The 20,291-nt window shown below is 35.9% G+C and overlaps 1 protein-coding gene across 9 annotated transcripts in view; it reads right to left on the reverse strand.

The window, feature by feature from the left end:
* LOC105208937 (uncharacterized) overlaps window positions 1–20,291 on the reverse strand; it is a 363,842-nt gene that overhangs the window by 294,574 nt on the left and 48,977 nt on the right. For all 9 annotated transcript variants that reach the window (XM_054231284.1, XM_054231281.1, XM_054231282.1 and 6 more), the window contains exon 3: window positions 159–1,426. The gene's annotated coding sequence lies outside the window, so the exon portion shown is untranslated. The remainder of the gene's footprint in view (window positions 1–158; window positions 1,427–20,291) is intronic.

The raw sequence follows: 20,291 nt of genomic DNA on the forward strand, positions 1-20,291 counted from the left end.
CAATGTCAAAACAACGTATTAAAGGCATAACGCAGCTGGTTTGCGTAGCGGAAGTGCAAACAGTTGCAGCAATGCCAATTTTAGAAATTTTAGAAGAAAGAAATAATTCAAATAAAATATGTTGAAAATAATTTTTTGGTTGTTGGTTGTTGACTCACCTTAAACTAAAACACTCGCCAGTCGGGCGTTACCCGTCCAGCAATCCATAAGATAAAAATTTTGCTTGGCCGTGTTGCCGGTTTTTTTTGTTGTTGTTGCTGTGTTGCTTTTGTTGTCGATATCAGTGTAAGATGTAACCGTTATGCTTTACCGTTGTTATTGCTGTTATGTTATGATTTATGTTCTGTACCGTTATTTTATATATATTTCTATTTTACACAAGACAAATGACTTGTTGCACGAAATTTTGTTGTTGTTGTTTTTTTTAGAGAACACACCTGTTGTTTACACTTTTTTGGTTGTTGAAAATAATAACTGTTGTATTTGAAATTAGTTTTGATTTTTAATGCTTTTCATATGCACAAAAATTAAAGCACGAGCTTTCATAAATTCACAATTTGTGGGAAAAAAGAAACGAAAATCGCAGCAGGAAACTGTATGTGACATATAAATTAGAGTGTGAGAGAGAGAGCAAGTAGAGCATATGGTTTTCAAATTGCATACAACTCTATAGCGGAATGAGCTTTCGATTGCAGAAAGCTTTTGTATGTATTATTGTTTCGAAAATTTGCTTTGATTTCGAATTCCACGTTCACTTTTTTTACAATAAACATGTAATATGAAATGAGCTTAGATAAGCTTTCACTTTTTCAGTTTTACTTGTAAGAACTTTTATTTCAGGTAAGCTTTCACTTCAATTAAGCTTTCACTTCAGTTAAGCTTTCACTTCAAAAAAGCTTTCACTTCAAAAAAGCTTTCACTTCAAAAAAGCTTTCACTTCAAAAGAGCTTTCACTTCAAATAAGCTTTCACTTCGAAAACAGCTTTTACAAAAAAATATTTTTTGCCAAAAATCTGTAACTGAGCGGAATTTTCACTTTAAATTTGCTGATTTTTTTTATATTTGGTTTGCCAACACTAATAAATCGCGCTTTCACTTTGGTTTAATATACTTTTTTTGGTTAATGCCGAGAAGTTAAATTTTTTCATAGCCACTTTTTTGCGCTAAATGTACTTAAGTCCGTTTAGAGTTTGTTTAAATATTTTATTATTATTTTTTATTTGTTATAACGGTTAACCGGTTTAATTTTCCGCAGTTGTATATCGTGTATGTTGTGAAGAAGGGAAGAGGCCAAAGTTGTTTATGTTCTTACCGAAAGCTGTATGGTTGCTTATTTTTGTATTGTGTGGTGTTTCACTTTGTGAATGTTTAGACGTTGAGTTTAAATTTGGAATTTTGATTTTGTTCGGGGTTTATTATGAACTTTCTGCAAAGAGAAGAGAAAAGGATAATTTCATATTAGTAATAATGGATATACAAGTATGAATAAAGCATGCAAATATTATTAAAAATGATGTAAAAATTGTAAAAATAGTAATAAGTAATTTTTTTTTATCAAAAATTAACTTTATTCAAAATTTTTTCCAAAATTATAAATTTTCTAGTTATGTTGTTTTCAATTTAAGCCACCTAAAATACTATCAATGCATGCTCTTCATTGCCAAACTCTTTAAAATCATTACACTTCCACAAAAACGAGCCCAAATCACTCGGAGCTTAAAGCTCCACCCGCAGAGCTTTCATTTTAATTTCACTTGCTGACAACTTTTCCATGGCACACAATAATTTTAATGCAAAATTTAAGCTGTTTACTTTCAATTGGCATTTAAAATTGCCATACTTAAATGTGCAGCATGCCGCGCCCCCCACACCTCCGCGCTCAGGCGGCACTTTGCTTAATTCACGTGAATAACACGCAAATATTTCACAAAGTTCAAGTTTATGTTGCACTGCAGCTACTCGCACAAAAGCCAACAATAACAACTGAAAGTGTGCACTAACATAGTTGTTTGGCGCTTGGTGAGGTCTGAAGGAGGTGTATGCATTTTGGTGGGGCGGGGGCGTTGTGTGTCGTTTTGTGTTGCAAGCGACGCAGCATTCATTCATATAACATCGACCGCAGAAGCACAACTTCAAAACACTGAGCTAACCATGTCATCAACCTCGTTGTTGCAACAAAAAGTTCAAAGAATAGCTGAAGAGCACCAAATGAGGATGCTGAGCGTGGGTTTGGGGTGGGGGGTAGATGAATGAGTGCAATTCCAGCGCAGAAAAGTTAGAAAGAGTAAGTGAGCGAGAACGGAAGAAAAGCCGGAAAAAGTTTTTAAAAAGTTTAATGTGCGGCAGCAAGCAAGTGCATAGTAATTCCACTTTATATATATATATATATGTGTGTGTGTGTATGTGTGTGAGTGTGTTTAATCTTGCTATCTGTGTGAATGGCGCAAAGTGCATGAATGATTTTCAGTTCTACATTGCGCTTAGTCGCAAGCTCTCTATGTAGTTTTGTATAAAGTTTGTTTGTGTGTGTTTATGTTGCATTTGTTGTTGCATTTTCCAACACAATGTGCGCATGCATAGTGCAAATGCATAGTAGTCAATTGAAAAGTTATTTTTGCAACATTGAAGTATTTATTGTTGGCATAGATACAAGTGCAGCAGCATCCTTGTGCAACATGTTGCTGGCGGAGAGTACTCGTATACCTACATATAGAAACGTTGATAGTGCATTTAAATGTATATGAGTGTGTTTCGCTATATAAACAGACAATGAAATTTGCATCTCTGGCAGCTAACTGATATGCATACATATACATATTTACATATACAAGCATATGCACATATGTATAAGAGAGGCTCCCCAACTTCGCATACTCTGTCATAGAAATATATAGACGTAGCCTTGAAAAAGTTTTTATTATACAAACATACAACTATATAGCGCCACGTTAGCTAAATAAAGGCACGCTTTTCTTGTTATTATTGTTGTTGGCTGCTCTAGTTGCCAACACTGTAATTTGCGTTGTTGTTGTTGTTGTTGGAGCCACTATAATGCCTGATGTGAAAACTTTCACTCTTTTAATTGCTATTTTATTGCATTCCACAAACTATATGGAGTCAGTAGCCGCTTACAGGTGGGTGGCAAAAAATATGGCAACTTTGCATTACATTTAAAAAGACAGTTGCCATATTTAATTTTTTTTTAATTGTTTTATATTAATATTTTATTAAAATAACACTTTAATAAAAATAACTTGATATAATATTTGAGCGTACAGTGTTGCCACTTAGTTTAAATTTTCAAAATATTTTTCCATACATATTTTAACTAGACCTACTCATATATTAAGCTATAAATACTTGAATAAATAAAAAATTTTGAAAACAGTGTTGCCACATATTTATAAAAATTCGAAATATATATTTAAAGCACACAATTTTAAGTAACGCGTATATTGTATAAAGAGTAATTAATTTGAATAAATTAAGAATTGTATTTCATTAAAGTTGCCACCTGATATTATAATTAAATAAATTGAAGTTCCTCAATAAGAGCTTTTTATTAACGCAGGACTTTCATTGCGCCTATTGTGATTTTTAAAAATATGTCGTGTGCAAGCTTTAAGCTTAAAGCTCATGTAAAAACGCTTTCACAAAAAACTTACACTATTATAAAAGCTTCCCCAAATACTCAATGAAAAATCGGAAAAGCCATCATTAATTGCTTAATTTTTCAGAATTTTCAATTTTTAAAGAATTAATTTAAATAAAAAATTCTTCATTTGTGCTTAAAAGCTCTTTTTAATATTGAATCTTATAACTATCCCCACCTTTCATCAAATCTGTTTGATTTACTTACATTACACTCAGCAATTCAATTTAAAACGTTTGCTGCTTTCAATAGAAAAACGCACCCAAACCGAGGTAGCCAAGGGAGCTTCAAATGAACTACAAAGCAATATGGAACTACTTATGTAGATCCTCATAAATAAAATCAAAGCACGTTCCAAGTAAGCCACCATACAAAGAGACACACTCGCCAAGTTTTGATTGACTACAAATCGCGCGTCTGACTGCATTGCGACGCATTGAGTGGCCGACGGAACGTCTTGGTCACAACGCGAACGGCGTTGATGTCGTGTAAGAACCACAGGTGATTATGACAGACAAACGATATGAAGAGGGAATATAAAGCGCGGAGGTGGGGGTTTGTCAGCCAAAGAAATGCATGCGCAGACACTACAAGACAGACAAGTAGACAACTGGGAGCAAGCAGGCCGCTTGATAAGCCGGTTAATGTATAAATAGAAATTACGATTGTGAGACAATGAGACACCGAGACGGCGGGTGTGCAACGTCTGACAACTAAATAAAATAAGCAATTGCCTCCTGTGAAATTGGCACCATAAAACAAGTGTGGGGAAAACTATGCTTGCGAGACAACAGCAACTCAAGGATAGACAACAAAGACATAACTTGCAACATCAGCTGCGATTCAGTTACGAGTGCCACTTTGCGTTTGAATTCGTATCTTCGACTGAGACAATCACGCCTGCCGTGGTACACCTAGCTCAGAGACATGCAGACGACGATTGTGTGGCAGATAGTTACCTCAGCGTGTCTACAGCGAGCAAACAAATTGTTGTATGTTAAGCGTAGCGAAGTGAGATGTGGATAGTATGCGAAGAGGCAGGGAATTTACGCAAGCAACATCTGGCACTATGTTAGGTGTCAGAGGTCAACTCATGTCGAATGAGCGCGTACTAGTCGAGGAAATCACAAGCGTTAAGGCAATGAGTAGGCAGCAGTAAGTAAGGTAAGCATTTGAGAAAATTGGGCAATAAGGCAATGGATTTGATGTTAAGAAAAATTTTTTATGGAGATGCCGAAGCGTGCCGATAGCGCTAAAATCAGGTGGAAAGTGCGGAAAGATTTACAAATTAAGGCGACTTTTTGCAATTTTTCCTAAAATATTTTTTTGTTTTATTTAAAAATTATAAATTTATTTTTTTTTAATAAAACTTAACTTAACTTAACTTTAATTAAAAAATGAGCTTTTCAAAATTATTTTTTATTTTTTCATTAATTTAATTCCAAAATTTAAAAAATATATTTTTTCAAAAAAAAGTCTTAAAAAATATTTATTGAAAAACTATTTTAAATTTATTTAATTTTTAGTGTTTTTTCAATTTTCGAAATTTGTTCGAAATTTTCTTTTTCAAATTTTACAACTTTTTTAATTAAAATTGAGCTTTTCAAAATTATATATATTTTTCCATTCATGTTTGCAATTTGAAAAACAATTTTAAGACTGTTTTTGAAATTTAAAAATAATATATATTTTTTCCAAAAAAAAAATTTTTTTAATATTTATTTAAAAACTTCTTGAGGTTTATTTTATTTTTAGTGTCTTTTCAATTTTTTAAAATTTGTTCTAGTTTTTCTTTCAAAAATTTTTTTTTCCAAAATTTTGTAATATTTTTTTGCAATTTTTTATATTATCCACCCCAAAACAGGGATTCATATTTGTTCCTCCTTTTCATTATTGAATTTTATTTTCATTTATTAGCTTCTGCTTTAACTGTTTCTACATATTTTCACTTTTTGTTTTTATTCCGTTTTTCTTTTCAAATATTATACTCAAACATATACATATATCTGCTCTAACTCACCTCCTCTCTCCCAACACCTACCTCACAACCGCATTCGAAAGGAATATACATAAAAATCGGAAAGCAGCAGTAACGAAATAATACAAAAACAATAAAGAAGAAAATAAAAAATCAACAATAAAACAACAACCACCCCATGAAGCCATGCAAAAATGAAAACGAAAGCAAAAATATGTTACATAGTGAAAATTGCATGGAATGCGCCATGTGCTGCGGCAGGAGAAAGGAGTTACTGGGAGGGGTGTCAATGGCCGATTTAAATGTGTTGGTGGCGAAATATATGCAGCAGGATATGCGCGCATATCTTTGCAGCAACACATAAATTGGCGGTGAAAACAGCCAGTCGAACAGCGCGTCAGTCAGACAGTCCGTGCGTCAGATAGTGAGTACGTCAAAAAAGGTTGCAACGTCAAAGTTGCAGACACCAAACTTCGCGCTGTGAGCAGAGTTGAGTTTTTTACATAAATACATGCCTCATATATTGCATTTGTATAGATGTATGTATGTGTGTGTGTTTTACTTTTGTTTGACATTGCAACGTCATTGTGCCGCATGTGGCATATATGCATGCATGTTGTGGGTGCCAGCTCTAGCCCGTGTGGGTCGTGGAGACGAATGCGCGCAGGTTGCACTGCCTGCTTTATGTTGCACTTAGCGCAACAACACACACAACTGTAAATATATATGCACACACACACACGCATAGTTATTTACAGTTAAGCAGCCATGTCGTCGTACGTCGCTCTGGGCTTTTACTTTTCCTTTTTCTTCATTTGTTGCTAAATATTTGCAGTTAATTTCTTAGTTTTTATATTTTATACCGTTATATTATACCCGCGATATGTCCCTCTCTCCTTAATTTCATGTCCACCGCTGCGCTGTGAGCTTATTTATATATGAGTAAGCGCTCGTTGTAGCTATCGCTTGCTTTTATCGTAGTAGTTTTTTATTGCTGTTGTTGTCTACGTCGTCGGCGTTGTTCTTGTTGTTATTCTTGTTGCACAGACAATTGTTTTTGCCAATTGCCGGTTTTTTGTTGCCTTTGCTAGTTTTCATTGTTACCAATTTCGTTGACGTCGTTGTTGTTATTGCTTTCGTCGTTTCGGTTTTTGTTGTTGTAGTTGTTTTCATCATTTCATTTGTTATTGTTGTGTCTAGCAGTCGGTTTTGTTATGTCGTTGAGGCAATTAGTTGTTAAGTTTTCATTCATTTAAGCATTTTAAAACTTGCGATTTTCATTTGAATTCCAGAACTTTTCACAGTCGTGGAAATTATTTCATATTTCAAAAAGATTTCATATTTTATAAGAAAATGGATTAATAACTTCCTCTAAGAATTACATTAATTTAAAAGCATATGTATGAGATTATATCATATATAATTCATTCATTTAAGCTCCAAACAGTCAAAACGTACCATAACTCGGTTGAGAATCAAAGATGTTCGAAGCAAACGAATGAAATTCGAATTAAAGTTTGCTCTATTAAGTTTGAAATGTATTTTTCTTATCTACTATCCTAACTAACCTACCTACTATCACTTGAATCCAAATTTCCTACTTCAGCGACACATTTATATATCTGTTTCTCATATATAACGGTAAAACTAACTGTAATATTCTTAAAGAAAGAAGAATGTGTAACCGATGAACCGAAAAAAAATGCTAATCTTCGGCTAGAGATTCTACTATGTTCACTTCATTTCATTGAAAAGCTCACAATACCGGGGTCTCCAAGTCACTTAAAGCTTTTAGCTGTATGGTGGTATGATCTAAAAGCATATAAGGTCTACTAAACCTTCTGGATATCCTGGTGTTTTTAAAACCTAATATTCCTAACTATTCAAGATTTTTACATTCACATCTCTGGGTTTAGAGTAAAAATGCGAAAAGTGCTCTAGATATTTTGACCTCATTTTGAACTCTTTATTTCTATTTTTTAGAATATTTTATCCCTAAATTGTTATAAGTATGTCCTTCAAAACAAGCAACTCTATTTTACCACCTAGTTTCTTATATCGTATAACCAGAAAAAGAACAATGAATTGTCATAAACGGCCGTCGAAACAGAAAATATATTTGACACTTCACTTATAAACCATTTTTATACGAATATTAACCGGTGAAGCCTGAAGAAACACGAAGTATCTTGGAGTCCCATTTCTGAAATATTAATCGAGTTCTTGATATTAATGGACATCCGGATTAGATAGCTTCGAAAACTATCCGAAAGTTTTTGAAAGACAGTCAAAACATTTTCACGAGCTCAGAATCCTTTAGAATAGGGACTGCTACATAGAAGCAACTCTCATGGAGAACGCAAAAAGAAAGTGCAATTAAGATTCCAAATCAACGAAAGACACCCTCTGCTGCGCTTCCATACATATGTTTAGCGTCCTTTTGAAGCGATATTCCTTACTCTTTTGATATCATTCATCCACCAGCTGTTCCCGGCGCTGCGTCTTACACGTTTATCGATTATTTTCCTGCGTCTTTTCATAGCGGTTCTTACATACTTTCGCCATTTGCTTTGTGCCAGCGCCGCATATAATTTGAATTTTTATTTTGGTTATTGTCCTTTTGCTACTGGTTCTACCTTTGTTGTTGGTGTGTTGTTGTTGTTCGCTTATTTACATTAAACTTCAGTCATTTTCACTTTTTTTGCGTCCCTCACCACGGAATACTGCATACTGAAGAAGGTGTATGTTTGTGTGCTTTTGTTGTTGTTGCCGCTTATTCCTTATTCTGCTGCAGCGCGTCATTCCTTATCGATCGCTGTCTGGCTGTCTGGTCATAAGTCTGGAAATGTACACTTTCGTTGTTACTGCGACTTGTGTTTGTTGCTGTTGCTGTTGTTGTTGTTGACGTTGCCATCGTCACCAGTGCAGTGTCGCATGCTTCACCAATTCCTCAACATTACGAAATCGACGAGACGCCCGAGTCGACCTTAACCCTGCAACGGTAACACCACACCGCATACCCTTCGCTAGCACTGCTCCTTAAGCCCTCTCCTTGAACTTACCGCTTCGCTCCTTGCACCAAACCCACCTGCTGCTGCCGCTTCAATGCGGCATTCGACACATACACATGCATACCTGCCGACCCCGCTGTGTAAGAATTATGAGATGCAACGACAGCGTCGCAGCGCAAAAGCACCGCCGCCGCCTGCCACAGCGACTCAAGTGCTAGTCAAGTGACGGCGACAGACAAGCGACGCGTCGCCGCCGAGCCGAAAGAAAGCCAAAGTGTTGGCGGCAGCCGCTGATGGTAGTGATGATGGTGGTGGCATTGTTGATGACAACAAGTGCAGTGCCGCGTCGGCCAAGTTGCAGCTGAAGTCATTTGTGGCATGAACGCCACGGAATTGTCGCAAGGCGCGTACAACGCAGTAGAAATCGGCATGGCATGAAACGGAATGAAATAAGCATAATGACGCACGAGCGGTAGGGGAGTGCAGAAGTACTTTCGTTTTTATTTTTGCAGACCTTGCAAAAAAATATAACTGTAAAAAAATCCATACAACAACAACAACGAGAAGAAGAAAGTGAAGAAGGCAAGGCAAGTGAAGTAGCTGCCGCAAGAAGGACAGTGGTGTTGCAGCAGCAAGAAACATCGTTTGCATTCCACGACATGTCGTTAACGGTAAATTTCTGTGTGTGCATGTGTTTGTGAACGCGAAGGTGTGGTAAACGAAGTCGCAATCAGCGGTGCGACCATTGGAGTTGGAGTGTTGTTGTTAAAATGAAAATTGACGGAAATGCGTAAATGAAAGAAATATGAGTAGTAAATGGAAGATGAAAGGCGTATGATGGGTAGAAATACTTATGTAGACGATGTGTATCTAGTAAAAATAAAGATTTTAAAATTCTTGAGATTTACACCTTTTTCTACAAAAATCCGTCAGTACATCTGGAAAGAGTCCATTTGCTCCTCAATTTGTAGAGACCGGAATTTACCTACAAACTAGAGTCTTCTTTCAGGTTCTTAGAAAAAAGAAAGATAAACAAACAAGTTTCAAAACCTCAAAATAAGAATTTATATGTGGGATGGGGTCATGCCTAGAAGTACATGCAAGTGAGCGGCTCAAGCAGCTCTCGACCAAGTATCCTCTGGGTAGCCAACAGACATCCGTTTGGAGGCGAACTCAAGTGAGAATTCGAAGCTCACTTCTGCGGTTGTGCGAAGGTTTTGAACCCCACTACATAAAACACCTCCCAAAGAAAAATCAAACAGAGCGACTCCTATGTCACTGTTAACAATCATAGCTTTGATGTCGTAGCTAATTTCGTATACCTTGGAACCAGCAATATCAACAATGTCAGTCTCGACACTCACCAACAGATGCTACTTTCGAATGAGTAGGAAATTTAAGTCCTCTATCGAAGAACCAAAACCAAACAATACAAGTCCCTCATCATTTCCGACTTGCTTTATGATGCAGAAGTATGGACAATGGCAACATCCGTTGAGACGGTATTATGAGTTTTCGGGAGAAAGGTTTTGCGAAAGATTTTGTGTCCTTTGAACATTGAAAGCAGTATGAGCTATATGACGACATAGTCATAGTTCAACGTATAAAAAGAATGGACGAAAACGTTCCAAATTTGAAAGTATTCGATGCAGTACCCACTGGTGGAAGCCGCAGTTGGAAGACCTCGACACCGTTGGAAAGCGACCTACGACGCCCCAAAACACTTCGAAGCAAGATTCTTCGGTATTGGTGCTCAGATAGTTGTGCACTTTCATGAAAAATCGCCACGCGTATGAAATCAATATGTTTTGTAGTTAACCCTAATTTTCAAAAGACGCCTGTCGGATAATTGGTTCACCAGATATATCATGGTAGACACAGAAGATATAGAAAGATTGATATTGGTTCTTTCTTCTGTTCTCAAACTCCGATTTCCAAAATCCTCATTAGATTGGAATTTATCAACAACGATGGGATAATCGACCAGACTGAGGCTTGCTTTGAAACAAATACCTACCAAGTGGTAGGTAATATAAAAAAATGCCATCAAAAAATTAAAAAAACGCTGAAGTCGGTGTGTTGCTCTCCAAATATGTGGAAATATCGAATTTAGTTAAACGGTATTTTTTTCTAGTTCAAAATATTTTTCTTATCCACGTTCTCAAGCACATAATGACTCATATTCAAAAATGTGCCATTTGTAGGGTGTAAGAGTGGCTGTGTGAAAATTATTACTCAATAAAAATTTGGAAAAGCTGGCGCCTCAACACAATTCCCTGAAATAAGCTAACAAGGAAATAAATTTAACGATATTCTCGAAAAAAATATTTCACAACTCGCCTAAATTCACACAACACTGTTTGCAAATGTCAATGAGGACGTTGAATTTCTAATCGAATTAGCCAATTTAATTACAAAGAATTGCGAATTAAATGAAATGCAGTGCAGCAGCAGCAGTAGTGGCGGAGCCAAACCCATGGTGGGTGTGCAGAAGTGTACGAGTATCATTTGAAATTCAATAATGAATAATGCAAGGGATTCTGAGAAAGAAGTGACAAGCAGTGTAATGCAAGTTTGCAGAAAGCAAAAACAAAAAACAAAAAAAGTGGTTTATGGAATTGTTGTTGTTGCGCAAAAATGCACCATCTACCAGCTACAGCTCAAACAGTGGCAATGCAATTATAATAATAACAACAACAACAATGGCAGTGGCAATAAGTAATGACAATGTGACAATAATACTTTCGGCTGTTAACAATGCAAATGTATATGTAATACAATATACTTAACGTTCTTGTACTGCAAGCAAGCAAAATGCAAAATGTTGTTGTAATCATATTACATCGCTGTTGCTGGCAGTTAGCGAGCCAGCCAACCAACCAAGTGGCGAAGTGAAAAAATTTGCAAAGTGGTTTTCCAGGAATCGCGCGTCACCAAAAACCATTCAAAACAATTAAGTTCGCTAAATGCAGAAATAATCACACACACACACATATATACACGAAGAAGCAAGTAAGCAAACATACATACATACACACATATATATATCAAAGTAAATTTGTATAAATTATACAACGAGCTATAGAGCTTGAAGAATGAGACCAGGCGAGGCAGTGACAGTGCTGCACAAATGTCATATGCGAGCAAAATCAACACCGATTTATAATAAGCGTAATCGCATAATCATCAGCAACAACAACAAGAACAACAACATGCTGTGGGTAGCTATTGAAGCTTGAAATTAAAATATCATAACATTTTCTTTGAGGCTTTTGATGCGAAATGTGAGTGTGCGTGTAAACAAATCTAAGGCACGAAATACACTTCTCAACATACTCACAGCTAATTTACCCCACAAAGCTAAATGCCTCGAGCTTCCTTTGCTAAAGCAACAACAAAGTTTCTGGTGCGTGGGAGTTGATACTGAGAATCACTGAGAACTGAGAAGACATTTTCACTAAGTTAATGAAGATGCTGGATATGGAGCTGCTTTTAATGCATGGCAGAGTTGCCACCTAATGAATTTTTTTTTTACATTTTAACAATAAAAACATATTTTTAACTCAAAATGAAGGAATTTGAAAAATTATGTATTGAAAAAAGTTATGGAGTTGCCATCTGTTAAAATTAAAAAAAAATTCTGAATGTATTAAAATTATTTTTATTTTATTAAAAACTGAATATAAAGAAAGGAAAATGTGAAAAATTTAAATAACACCAACTATAAACAAGGTTGCCACCTAACTAACAATTCATCATAAATTAAGTGATATTTTTTATTAAATTATTTGACATTACTGGCCATAGAAATCGAAATTTAATGTTCAATCAATAATTATTTATACAGAGTTGCCACCTAAGTTGTAATGAAAAATATTAAAAAATGCAGCTAATATTTTAAATTATTTTACGACTGCGTAAGGCAAATACTTGGAAAGTAATAACTATTTCTTAGAAAGTTTAAAACTAAAAGTAAAAAAAATATATTTAAAAAAGTTGCCATATCGATAAAAAAAATATAATTTCAAAGAAAAATCTTTTTTTAAAATAAGTATTTATAAAACAGAAATAATTTTTTTTGTAATTAAAAAAAAGTCGAATTATTCTTCAATAGAGTTGCCACATAACTGTAAAGTGCATATTATTTATAAAAAAAAAATAATGTATCGACAAATAAAAAACGTTAACCAGGTTGCCCACTCATTGTAAAACTAAAATATATTCAAAGTTTTAAGCCATATATGAAACTGGGTTGCCATATATGCCAAATTTTTTCTTAATTTAAAATTAAAAATGTTTAATAGACAATTCTTGGTAATTTATTTTCAGTATTTATTATGGAATGATTATCGAGACTAATAATTTGTGTCATGAATTTGGAAAATTTATACTACAAGAAAGGGAAATTATTTCAAGTGAAAATATATTTAAATTTTTTTATTTGTAAATATTTTCTCATTCTAATTCATTATCCATTCTAGACAAAAATATTCTATCACTATTCTGTATTTATGGAGTTGAAAATCTCCTAATTTCAGTATTAGAAATTTCTCGCAAGCCCCACTGCTCACTTGGCACCCTCAAATACACCGAACGACCAGCTATCAGCGAAGCTATATAACCCAAACAAAGACGATGAAGACATCAACCGGCCTGTGGATGTGTGGGTATACACCTTGTTGCTTCTGCAGAAGTCGAGCGCAATGGTAGGGCATTGAAAAAAAAGAAAGAATTTCGTTGTTGTTTATTGCCTTTGCAGGCGTTGTTTTGCGTGCAGTGTTTTTGACGGCCAGCGAATTCGATGAATTTATGAAATATTAGAACGCAGTGCACCAGGGACACAGTCAGTTTGGCGTATATAAATATGTATTGCTACAGTTAGTAGTGTTGTTGTTATTGTTTTGGATGGCGACGACAAATTGCAACGCAACGGCGAACGCATGCGGCCGAACGAACAAATTTAGGCACAAACGCACACACACATAAAGGTAGATATGTATGTAAGGGCGCTCAAATTCAGTTGCATTACCTTGCAGTGTCACTTTGCGCATTATTGCTGCTGTCTTGGTTGTTGTTGTTGTTGCTGATGTTTGTTATGCGGTGTTTTGTGTATTTTTGACATTTTAAGTGTTGTTTTCTGTGCGTTTTCGGTGTAGAATTTTTATTGCATGCCAATTTTGAATTTTTGTTTTTCGCAAATTTTGTACTGTTGCTGCGTTCTTTTGTTTTTGGCCTACTCATTTTTCGCCATATCAAATTTTTCGTTAAACCTTGCGACATCTACTCGCTACAACGGCGACACAATGTCGTATCAATTTTGAGTTGTCTTCTTTTCCCTGCTTCTAGTCTGTCTGCGCTTTTGTTGCTGTAATCTGAGCTTAATGCATGCTTACATGTGTACGCGGGTAAATTTTTTTTCCGAAATTTTTGCGAAAATATTTTTTTGTTGAAGTGCGAATTAGTTGGGGAGAGAAGTAAATTGAAGGTTTCTTTTGGTAAAAATTAGAAATTTGCGCGCTAGAAATAAGAAATTCTGCCTTTGAAGCTTTTCGCAAGAGCTTTTTTAGTAGTAATATTGATTATGGTATGCTTTTGAGGTTAGAATCCATATGATTCACAAACCAAAGCGGGCTATAAAAGCTTTGGAGCACAGAGAGTTAACACTACTCTCCTACAAACTATGCCTATAAGCTTTTTAATCTTTTCAAGCTTTTAAAGCTTTTTTCAAGCTTTTTCAGATTTCTTAAAGCTCCAAAACTCAAATTACAAAAAAATCTTCAAATTTTTCATATTGAATTCCAAAGAATCCATAACATTATGTACAAAAAAATCTTCATCAATTTATGCAACGCATTTTTATCGCTTTTGCTGCTGATCTACTTTTGCGTTTGAACGCCGCGTCCCCCACTCCACTTACTAATTTCGCCAGCGCTCTGAAAAGCATACGCTTTGGCACCCTTCCGCCGCTGCAATTCACTAAATTCCGTTGCCCTGCTTACTTAGTGTGTGCGTCACTTGACTCTTGTTGCACTTTGAAGGCGCTGCACACTTGAGCACGCAACATTTGTGTGCGTCGTTCAATGAGGAAGCTGCCACCATTAGCGCTGCCACACCCCTCTCCCACCTGCCCTATAATAACGATGCTTTTCGATTTATTTTCCAATTTTCTTTGCTTACATTTTTTTCGCCTTCCTTTTTCCTACTCATGCGATTTGTTGTAACTTTTGTGTGAGAAAAAATTCCAATAACCAGCTGAAGCGCTCGCTTGCTTCCACTCCCTTGTACTGCACAGCAGCTTTCATGACAAAACGTGGATAAAAAAAGCAAAGAATAAAAAGTATATACAAAATTGTATCAAAACAGCCTTCGTGGCATTATTTATCCGCATTTGAAGCGCCGCGCACCGCTCTTCATCAACTGTCTCTCGCTCTATCCCTCTCTACCACTTACTACACAACTTGCCACATTAATTGTTTTTGCACTCGAGCGTTGTTTTTACGTGCAGCAAGCAAGCCAGCCTTTTTGTCAAAGCAGTTAGAGCGGCGCTGACGCCGCGTCGGTGTGTGGGGGCAAGCGGCGTGTTTACTGCTTTGAACGCTTTTACTTTGGTACTAGTCAAAGGTAGTAGCGGAATTATGAATTTTGTAAACATCATTGAGATTGATTTATTTTTAATTAGTAGCGCAATGCAAAGCAACAACAAGTGCGCTTGCTAAAGCTGGCGCGCCACAACGCCCACAAGCCGCGCGCTCCGCCTGCTTTTATGTGTCAAAGGCTTGTTGAAGCGCGACGCGACGCTGCGTTCGTCTGTCCGCGCGTCTCTATTTGTCAATTGCATACAGGCTATTTGCTGCTGTTTGTGCAACACACACAGAAGCGCGCGCTACAAATGCAAATTAAAAATTATAATCACACATTAAGCCGCCTAAAGGTAGGCTACGCGCAGTTAGCCATGCGGCAGCAGCAACAGCAAAGGCAAAAGGAAAAGCGGCTGGCGCTTTTTGGTCTTTGGCGGCACCGGATGCGCGCTGGCGCAGCAAAAGTGCTGAAGTGAAAGAGCACGACATTAAACGCACACACACACCGCTCTCAAAGGCATATTTACTCAACTACATAGAAAGCATTATACAAATCGCGACGCAATCACGCAAGCAAACGCATGCCTGCAGTTACTTGCCAAGTTGTTGCAAGCTGAAACTAACTCGCGTTCGCTTGCGTATTTTTCACAAGTGCACTCGACGCGGCATTTACAAAGCAAGCAACTAGACGCTGCCCACAACCGTTGCAAACGCGCGCCAAGTGTAGCAAGTGTGTAACAACGAGACGTACGCAGCAGTACGAATGCACACGCTTATAACGCATAAGCACGCAGCTAAACAAAAAACGCGCACGCACGCACACATGTACATGTTCTCTTATGTGTAAGTAGTTTACACACTTACACGCTTTGTGCGCGCACAAAAGGAAAAGTACTTGAAAAGTTACTTTGATCCTTTGCGTCACGTTGTGATTTGCCAGTGTTGCAAGTAGTTTAGCTCTTTTATTATAAATGTAGACACACATGAGCCTACACAAACATATATATTTGCCCAGCGCACTATGCGTGAATGGTTTGTATCGCTCATATGTTACAGCAGTAGCTCGGATTTGGTGTTCCCATGGCAGTACAGACATCAACTTGGCTTATAAAAGAAGTCCAATTACTTCTTTTTTTTTTTTGTTCTTCTTAACCAGATCCTAACATTGAATAGTTTTCTGGTTCTGAATTTCTAAATTATGGAGCCCCTCAGCTGCTTTAAAAAGCTTAAACAGATCAAGAAATTTTCTTATAAAACGCCAACAGCAATCTAATAATCTAATATAGTCGAACAATTTTGCTCTAATACATACCAAGGCTTTCCCCAATGAGAAATTTGAGTTTCTAACTGCTTTTCCCCCCAATACCTTAACGAATTCTCTTAAATTAAAATTCTTAAAAATTAGAATTATTAAAAATTAAGCTTTGGTTGCGTTAAGGAGAGCTATAGGGACCTAGACACATATATACATATCTACTCAGCTGACCTGACGATTCTATAGTCTATAGACTAGTTCTATAGGCCAGTTGGCTGAGGCTACACTTTGGTTATAGCCTCCCAAAAAGGTATTCATATGATCTGTTAAGCCCTTACAGAATGTAGTATCTGATAGTAGATAGTCTCCTTCTTTGAGCTATTATCCTCGTAGATCTCTGTTCCCATTAGTACATTATAAACATTTCTGTTTCCTTCAGAAAGTCGCCTCTCAAAGGTACGACATGATAGCTTCTTCTAAATATGATAAACAAGAAAGAGACAAATGTTTCTTCCCTCCGGTGCAAAAACATCGTTGAGTTTACCGCAGAAGAAAACCAATGAGAACTACACATCGTGAACAATGGAATTCACCTCAAATAGGTCCAAGCACAATTAATGAATTTGAAGAATATTGTATTTGACTGAGAAAAGGAAAGTTCCTCGAGTCAAACGTGATCTTAACCTCAATAATCAGTCACAATTTACAATGTTTTCGATGGCAATGTGGTTAGAAAGTAAAGCAGTTTCATATGTTCCAAGTTCAGGTCCACTTAAAGGGACAATGCTACAGATCTATTGGGTACCGTCCACGCATAACTAAATGTCAATCAGACATTCGAGAAGATAGTATACATTGTTACCGCCAGGAACTACTATGGTTTCTTCGAAAACTCTTTAAAACAAAGGACCGTCGAGAGGTTGGACGAGTCTTCGAACTCCATACCCACAAGATGGGCTACATACAAACCAGCTTTTAGGGACTTCTGAAGCACAAATAACATTCTCTACTTTTAGTATTTTTCAGGATATTATGATATTACATCTTCATAATTTATAGAGACTTGCTGAGAAACCAAGTGTTTACGAGTGTCTCAAGTCTGTTAAATAAAGTACATATTAAAGGGACTCAAGACCTAAGAAGATCTGTACAAGATTTCACCCACGAAGACTAACCTGAAAAAACAATTGGGTCTATATATGATCAAATATGATTTAAGAACTATTTATGAATGTGTTTATTGTGCCAAAATTTTCTTCTCGGTAGTCGTATCCAACTTAGCCTCAATAAATAAAATTGCAGACACTTTGAAAATGTCTAAAGCTTGCAGGATAATGATAATTAATATTTTTAATGACATCATTTCATTACAACCAATGTAGCGCCCCGGCCACTTTAGTTCCTACTTAAATTATGTATGCCTTTCACAAACGTTTTTGTGCGCCTTTGCAAGCTTTGCTTCCGTATGGCACGCAATTTTTCAACAACGAAAGACATTACAAAAATTGGGTGGCATATAAAAAGGAAAAGAAAAGCTTGATGCAGCAAGACAAGGGAGGAGAGAAGGGGAGGTGAGTGCAAAAACTACTGACTAAGCATTAAAAAAATGGCATGAAATAAACTAAAGTAGCAAAAAGGAAATTTCAAGGATTACAATATTAAAAGTGCGCACACACACAGGCAAGGTGGGTAAGAAGAGAGGAGGCTTTTGAAGGAAAATGATGAAAATAGCAATAGAAGGAAACAAGCTCAAAAGAAAAAAAGGCGCAAGAGGCAAGATTAGTTGCAAGATAGGCAAACGTCAGTTGAGGCGCTGCGTGTGAGTGCGAGTGTGAAGCAAAATGTTGCAAGTAGAGAATGTTGTTGCAAGGTAGTTCAGCAAAAAAAAAGAGGAGAACAAAGCGAACAGCCTCAAGATAGTTAAAGGTCGTCAGCGGCATAGCAAGTAATGGTAGAAGCAGATGTACTACTCGTATAAATTGTGGCCAACAGCAACAGGCGCTAGAGTAGTGGTGGCCCGCAACAACAACAACAACAGCAGAAGAAAAGTGGAAAATTGCAAAATATAAATTGTGTCTCGCTGCGTGCGGCGCGGGCAAAGGAGCAAAGGATACCAGAGAATGACAGTGGAAAAATGACAGACAAGTTGTATGCGGCAGCATTACATTTGTACTCATATATCGCGCACGCACGCATTTGTGGCAGCTACATGTGTATGTATGCAGAAATAACAGCAATTGCAACTAATCAGCGTGATAAATGAAAAGACAAGCGCGTAGCTTTGACGGAGCCGTGTTTTGAGGCGGCATGAAAGGATTGGCTGCCGCAAAAAAGTGTATGTGCGTAGACTTATTGTTGTTGTTGTTGCAACATTTTTATGTTTTGCTTTATAAGCAACGCGTAAAGGTCTTTTAATTTCGACTTGCAACATAGCCTTTTTGTTGCATGTCAACAGTTATCTGCTTGCAACATGATTTACATAATTTCTCATAATTAAAAAAATAAAGGATGTTCAAGGGTTGCCAACAAATTTTAGAATAAATAAAAATAAAAAAATTTGGAAAAATATAAAAGTTTTATTTTGTTAAAAAAAAATACAAATTTTAAAAAGTCTACAGGGTTGCCAATTATTTTAACTTTTATAATAACAAAAATTTACTCAAAATAAAAAGTATTTTGAAAAAAATATTAGATAGTGATTATTCGATGGAATTTGCGAAGGAAAAAAATATGTATGGAGTTGCCATATTTGACATATTAAAATTCATAATCAGCTTGATATTCACATGTGAATAATATTGAAGTAAGAAAATCATCTTAAAATACAATTAATAAATGCAGTATAAAATTTGGGTTAGGATAATCCATTATAATCGCAAAATAACATCGAAATAGGGTTGCCAACATATTTTTATTCATATTAAATAACAAAAAACTATTTTCATTAAATATATTTGAAATAATATATTTTATAACTAATAATAATATTTAGAAAATATAAATACACAGGGTTGCCACTTGTTTGAAATAAAAAGCAAAATTATAATATTAGAAACATAAAATAAGCAAGTTTGTGAGGTTACAGTAAAACAAACGAAGCCATGAATGAAAAAAATAATATTTGGCATAATTTTCAACAGAGTTGCCAATTAATTTTAAATATGCATATACAAAATCCATATTTTTAACTTTTTTATAGTTTCCTTCAACTTATTTACGATTTGTATACATTTTCGACTTCGTATTTTATACTCAAACAACTACCGTAAACCAAAACTTAAGTATTTCACAAAAAATTTAAGTTTCCAAAAATGCCAAACTCTAGCAAAAATTTTCAAGACACAAAAATTGAAAAAAATTCCACAAAATAAAAAATCAACAAATTTCGGTTGTACACTCAGTGACCTAGTTTCACACGGAAATAACTACAACAACTGTAGCACAAAATATGCATACAACAACAACAAGTGAAAAGTACAACTAAGGAGCAATAAAAACACAGTTTCTAAAACAGAAAAAAACGAAAACAATTGGAAACAATGCAAGCGATTTCCAATCGCATATCGCAAATCAATGGCACCAGCGGCAACAAATGCCAACCAGAACAATAACAACAACAACCCAAAAACCTATCAACGACAATGCTGACGACATTGTCGGCAAAGCGTGGTGGCACTTCCGTTGGCGCTAAATTTTCGAAATGCCAACAACAAATTTTCTTGCAAATTTATTTTTGTTGTTTTTATTTCTGCTTCGCGCATTTCCCGTGCGCGACAGCGCAAATAATAAAAATGTGAATGAAATGAATGCAGATTAT

Source organism: Zeugodacus cucurbitae, chromosome 5, assembly GCF_028554725.1.
Source record: "Zeugodacus cucurbitae isolate PBARC_wt_2022May chromosome 5, idZeuCucr1.2, whole genome shotgun sequence".
NCBI classification, from domain to species: domain Eukaryota; kingdom Metazoa; phylum Arthropoda; class Insecta; order Diptera; family Tephritidae; genus Zeugodacus; species Zeugodacus cucurbitae.